Raw genomic sequence first — 6,529 nt, 5'->3', positions numbered from 1 at the left:
AAAGTAAAAAAAAATGAAACGTGGCTGATATTCATGTGAATATATATACATATATGACACTTGCCCTTTTATTAAAATATATCATGATCATCATCCAATTTTATTTCTCTTATCATTCACGGTCAAGAAGAAAAGGGAAAGATAGCCGTGAGTGAGGGAAGAAAGAAACCGTGGCACCGTTGAACTTCTAACTTTGATTTCCTGAAATTCGTAAATAAAAAATTTAATCCAGTAAAAGTGTTCGAATTTTTCTCTTTTATACGTTAGCGTTATTTTTGTTCAGTAAAAGTTAACAGTGACGTAGCTCCTCTTCTCCTTGAGTTCGGCTAATTGAAATTTTAGGAGATACAGACAATTTCTGATATTTTCTTTTTCAACAGCTCGATCAGAAAATTTTTTCAAAAGTTCCGTTGGTTTGATTTCGTAGGAAAGTAGGAGATTTCATGTTAAAATTAACTGTTTTTAATTTATGAATATCATGGAAGTCTAGTAGATATTTGCAAATAATTTATGATTGTTTGAAATGACTGAATGATAAGGTTAAATTGCATTTGTGACTGAATGTGATGAATATGTATTTGATTTTTTGATTGTTTAGGAATGCTGAGAATTCTGATTGTTGAGTTGGAAAGTCGGTTTGATTTGTTGGTATTGAACTTATTTGAAAATGATTTCTGATTTTGGAAATATTTGAAAAGAGGTTGAGAATGGTTCGGTTGGGACCCGAAAAGAGTGGCAAAGTCCGAGTTTTAGGAGAGATACTATTGAAATTTTATTATGAAACTTAAGACTTTTTTTGAAATATATAGAAAAAGGTTGGACTTGAAAAATTGTATTATTTGACTTTTGATTTATTAAGAAAAGATTTACGTTTGTGTTTGATTTTTTAAGAAAGACTTTATGTTTTGAGTTTGACTGTCGTCCTCCCTAAAGTCTCAAGACTCTGCCGTGAGATTTACTTAATAAATGATTTTTTTAAAGAGGTTTAAACCTGAAATGGTTTTGAAGTTGGGTTGGAAAAATCATGGTTAAGAAAGAACTGATTTTTGTATGAAAGAAAAACTTGTTGTAAGTAAAGTGGTTTCAGAGGTTTGGAAAGATTATAAAGAGAGGTATTGGTTTTTAAATAAAAATGACTTGAATTCGGTTAATTAAGTAAAGGGACCTCTGCCACAAAAGAGCAGAGAACAGTGACTGAAAAGATATTGAGTGTTGTTGGGCCTTAGTGCCAAGTGTCTAGTGAGGACGGCGATACGTAACGCTCACTTGACACAATAGAGACGTCTCAGTGAGGACGGCGATACGTAACGCTCACTGGAGGCCGTGGGCTTTATGTGTGAATGATTGTGCGGGGATACCCATGTGTATGGAATGGCTTCCAGGAGAAAGTGGCACATGCTTCAGCTGGAGAATTAGCGCCTGCAAGTACTTGTAGAGGTCATGTTCGGCATACTTCAGCTGGAGAATCAGCGCCTGCAAGAAGTAAAAACTTGCAGAGGTTATGCCGCTGGAATGCCTTATCTGACTTGCGAGTCAGATTGCGTCGAGTGCGAGTCGAAACCGACAAATGAGCTCATTACCTGTGATAGGACTAGACATGCATCATCATTGTTTGCACATTTGCATTTGATTGAGTTTGCTTATCTTGTCTCTTTGTGATTGTGCTGTTTTTCTTATTGCTATTTGTTTGTGTGTTGATCTGTTTCCTGTGCTATTAGTTTGTGTATTGAGGTGACTGAGAACAGAGGTTATGATTAAGATTTGTCTTAAGTTCTGAAAATTTAAAGAAGGTAATTAATTATATAAAGTAATAGTAAAATTTCAAAAGGTTTGATAAAAATATAGTTTTATTGAGTAAAGTTAATTATTTGCATTTTATTTCATTACTCTTACGGCATTTCCATTTCCTACTGAGAACGCGTGGTTTATTCTCACTCTAAAATCTTCCACCCTTTCAGTGACACAGGTTCGAAGACTCAGTTTGAAGCTGCGGGCGATTATTAGTCTTATTTGAGTTAAGTTTATGCGTTGAGTCGCTTTCCTAGAATTCCCTCGCTTTTGTTAGTTAAGATTTTATTTTATACAGAGGAATAGGAGTTATATCTGAATTTCATTTGAATTCTTTTGTATGATATTTATTATTATTAATAAATATGTGACTAGTATTTCTTGGAGATCTTTGATATATGATTTTAATTAATAGAAACAAAACTTTTCGGCTTTTTCCTAAAAATTGAAACGCGAAATCGAACTAAAGGCTTAGTATTAATAGTAAATATGGAAAACAGGTCAGTAATGCCTCACTTTTAGTACGATCATGACGTGCTAAAAGTTAGGGTGTTACATGTAAAGTTACATACAAAAATTACTCTGAATAATTTCCATTCTTATTTTAAACGAAAAGTCTAAGAGGCCAGCATTTTGATTAAAATTTAGCCAGTATTTAACCAATAAAAAAAGAGTGTATAATCACACTATTACTATCAAATGCATTGAGTTTTTTTAGATTGATGTATAAAAATATCAATGATGACTAATTGATGGCCAAAAAACATAAAATATATTGCCCCCAAGCAATATTCTTTTTTAAACCTTTGATTAAATATAATTAAACCATAAAATTATTTTTTTAGAAAGAAAATGCCAAAATGTAAAATATAAGAGTGGTTAAAGTAAAAGTAATAAAATTTTATCACCATGTGTTTTGTCGATTTTTAGGAAATCGATGGTAGTTCGATTCTAATGGTTTGGGAGCGAAACCAACTCCTCTTTTGCAGGTACCAGTTTTCTATAAATGCATTAAAGTGCCTTCGATTAGACGAAATTTGAAATAACAAATAAATTGGAATTTGTAAAAGAACAAAAGAAATAAAAGTAAAGCGTTCGAAAAAGAAATTAATTGAAACCGAAAATGTTGCGTTGAAATTAAAAGAAAGCGAGTAAAGTACCTTCGACTGAGTCAAAAGGCTTTTGACATGAAAATTAAAAATACTGAAGTGTAAATTGCATTCGAAAGTTAAATCATTGCTTGAAACGTAAATTTGCTTGAAAAGTAAAGTTTACAGAAAGATAAATTGAAAGGATAAAGACATGTGGAAGGAACCCTACAGATAATTGACTCGAGGCAGACTCAGAAAGTCTCTGGGGATGTGAGTGTGCGTGAGTAATTTCTGAAACGAAGTTCCAACCTGTATTCCCTAAAACTTTCTAATATTTATAGTCTACTTTTTAACCGATTATCGATTACATGGTGCTGTCTTGAATGTCTTGAATGCGCACTACTTGGTAACCGTTCCCTCTCTTTTGCTAATGAAATGTTACCCATCAATTCCTCACGTGGTAAAAGCCTTCAACTTCTCCACTTATGTAACCGTTCGATCCCTTATTCGAACAATTATTCGATTTCTCATTCCACTACTTTATTCGATCAGTCCCGTTTGATTTAAGAAGGAATCCAAAATCGAGTCCATGACAAGCAACTCCCAACTAATGCTTGCACGTGCACCTTTTTTGACATCTGCTTCCCTTCTGATTATTTCTTCAATACTTCAAATTAGCATCACCTAATCGAAAATATTTTTTGATTAACAAATTTCCCCCTTGGATTAATGTGTTTGTCTTCGAAATCATTTTTGGAAGATAAAACACTTAATCCAAATTCAAAACTTCAATTTCCTGAGTCAGTAATAATTACCATTTAACTTCCCATTAATACTGATCCGTTCGACACATTTCCCATGACTCGCGCTTTCTCTCTCTCCACCACTTCGTCTTCTTCACGAAGTTACCTCTTTTTCCTTTGAATTCATAATGGCTACAGTAAAATTCCATTTAAATTCGACACTTCTATTTTTTGTCAAACTTTTTCGAACCTTTATTCTCTTTATTCCTCTTGCATCCATCTTTTACGCGACCACTATTCTTCAATCCCCAAACTTTACTTTTCTCTGTTCTGCAATGGCTGCTTCATCATCTCATGCTGCCACTCAAGACAATGGCAAAGGCCCTGCAGTAGAACCACCGGCTCCACCAGCTCTTCATATATTAAATCAAGTCAATGATGAAGTTATTGATGATCCTCAACTTCAAGTCAGTGATAACAGAATCCTGATCCCTTTTAATGTGGGTGGAGATGTTCATTGTTTCCTTGGGCCTGTCGAAACCTTGGAAAGGGCAAACAAGAAGCTACCTTTTTTCTCCAGTGCTCAGGGAGAGGATTTGTTGATCAACCAAGTCCTTGACATCTCTTTCTTCATCAATCAGAAACCTTTCAAGAACAATCCAAAGGTTAACCCTTGAAGGGCTGACTTTACAGCCTGGCATTAGCGCCTTGCCCCTATAAAGAGCACTGCTTCGGGGACTCTGGGATTCAAGAACTTCTAAGGCTTTCCCATTTCTCACCTTCAACGCTCCCTTGGATGATTGGAGCTGTAACCTATTTTTGGAACAGGACAACTAATAATTTCCACCTCCCTTGTGGAATGATTGTCTCTTTTGGATGTAGCCGCTATTACAGGGTTTCCAATAAATTCTCCAAACTGCACTTCTGACATGCAACCCAAACACCAATACAACATTGCCTCTACCAATTCCTATAGTGAATTTATTGCTCATCACATGGGTAGGGAGGGAACTGCTGTTACAGACGATGAGCATGTGGCCTTTCTGTTTTATTGGCTAAATGCAATTGTTTTCTGCTCCCGAAATGTCCAAATGTCAAAGTTTTTTCTTCCTCTGGCTGCTTTGCTTCATGAAAGAAATAATCTTAATTTGGCCAAGCTTCTTCCAGGGCATATTTAAGAAGAGCTTGGTCAATTTATAAATTGTCTCCGAAATAATTATCTGATAAGTACAGGTGGCCCTCTCTGGCTTCTCCAACTATGGCTCAATACCATTTTCGAAAAGTATATGACAAAGCATGGAGGTGGTGCTACCGATAAACAGCACATCGAAGGCTTTCGATTGGCTGATTATAAGCCAAACTTCCTGAATACACAATCGGATGAAGACCGATTTTGGGCTGTCTTTTCTCTCTTCCATTCTTGTAAAGACTTTTATAATGAAAACCTCAATTTCGCCCCCTTTTTGTGTCAAAATTGTGGTCCTGCATGGCTCGATCGCTTGCTTTTTCCACATGATGCTGAGGAAAATGAACTGGCTAATCGTAATTGGGCGAATTTGCTGGCCGTTCAAGTAATTCCTACAGAGCGGCCCCAGCACAAAAAAGAAAAGTTCAAGATAACCCTATATGCCCCTCATTTCACAGCCAGGCAACTGGGTTTCTCACAGGCCATTCCAACCCTTCTTCCTCGAAACAACAAACCATTTTTCCACATCACTCTGACTTCTCAAAGTGAACTTGATTTCTGCCTCTTAAAAAATCAACAACAAAAGGAGCATTACAATTTCCTCATTTATGATCGCAGCTCATATATCACCAAGTCTTGCTTCAAATGGTGGACTGCTTACTACTCTAGGTATAGTCGTACTTTAGAGGAAATTCAGCAATCTGCCATTCGAAAAGCCCCTACTGCTGAAGGTTCTCCCAAAAAATATCAAAAAAAAAAAGTTGACACCACAGCCTCCTCACGACAACCACAACACAAGAGTCGAAGGACTCCCACCAGGACTTCCAAAAGGGTAACTATTTCTACACATACCCATGCAATTTAAATTGAAATATTCTGAAAATCACATTTACTTAACAACTCTTAATTTTGATTTTTCCATCAGTTACGGTTAAACCGTCAAGTGAGAGCTCTGATGGAAGTGAGTAATCCATCCGGAACATCCTTGCTGCTTCCTCTCAATCAGAGGATACATGATAAACCACTATTTTATGGTTTATCTTGTACTCATTTGAGTGATTTTTATCAAGTCCTTACCCACTTATTCATACAAATTGCATGATTTTACAATTTCTTCCTAGTTTTGTTCTATGGTTGAAAACTTGCTTCCTAGAAATCTTTAATTTGTATATTTTAATTCCCCTTTATACAATTCGATGCTGTGATCTGTGTGTTAAGTGTTTTAGGCTTTATAGGGCAGGAATGGCTTAGAGAATGGAGAGGAAGCTTGCAAAAAGGAAGGAACATAAGAAACTAAGGAGATAACCAGCGAGCATCGACGCGCACGCATGGCTCACGCGAGTGCGCGATATGGAGAAATTTGCAGCGACGCGTGCGCGTGCCTGATGCGTACGCGTGGATTGGAGTTTGCACAAAGACGCGTGCGCGTGACTGACATGTACGCGTGACACGCCAAAACGACCAGCGACGCGCATGCGTGACTGACGCGTACGCGCGACATGCGCGATCTGCAGAATTAACAGAAAACACTGGGAGCGATTTTGGGCCGGGTTTTGACCCAGTTTTCGGTCCAGAAACACATACTAGAGCCAGAGAACATGTAGAGACTCAACATACATTCTCATTAGCATAGTTTTAGTTTTTAGATCTGAATCTAGAGAGAAATTACTCTTTCTCTAGGTTTTCTTTTACATTCACATATTCTTAGTTTTATGCTTTTG

The sequence above is a fragment of the Arachis ipaensis genome, chromosome B01 (assembly GCF_000816755.2).
Source record: "Arachis ipaensis cultivar K30076 chromosome B01, Araip1.1, whole genome shotgun sequence".
NCBI lineage: Eukaryota > Viridiplantae > Streptophyta > Magnoliopsida > Fabales > Fabaceae > Arachis > Arachis ipaensis.
The sequence above is the reverse complement of the archived record's forward strand: the minus strand, read 5'-3'. Positions refer to the sequence as shown.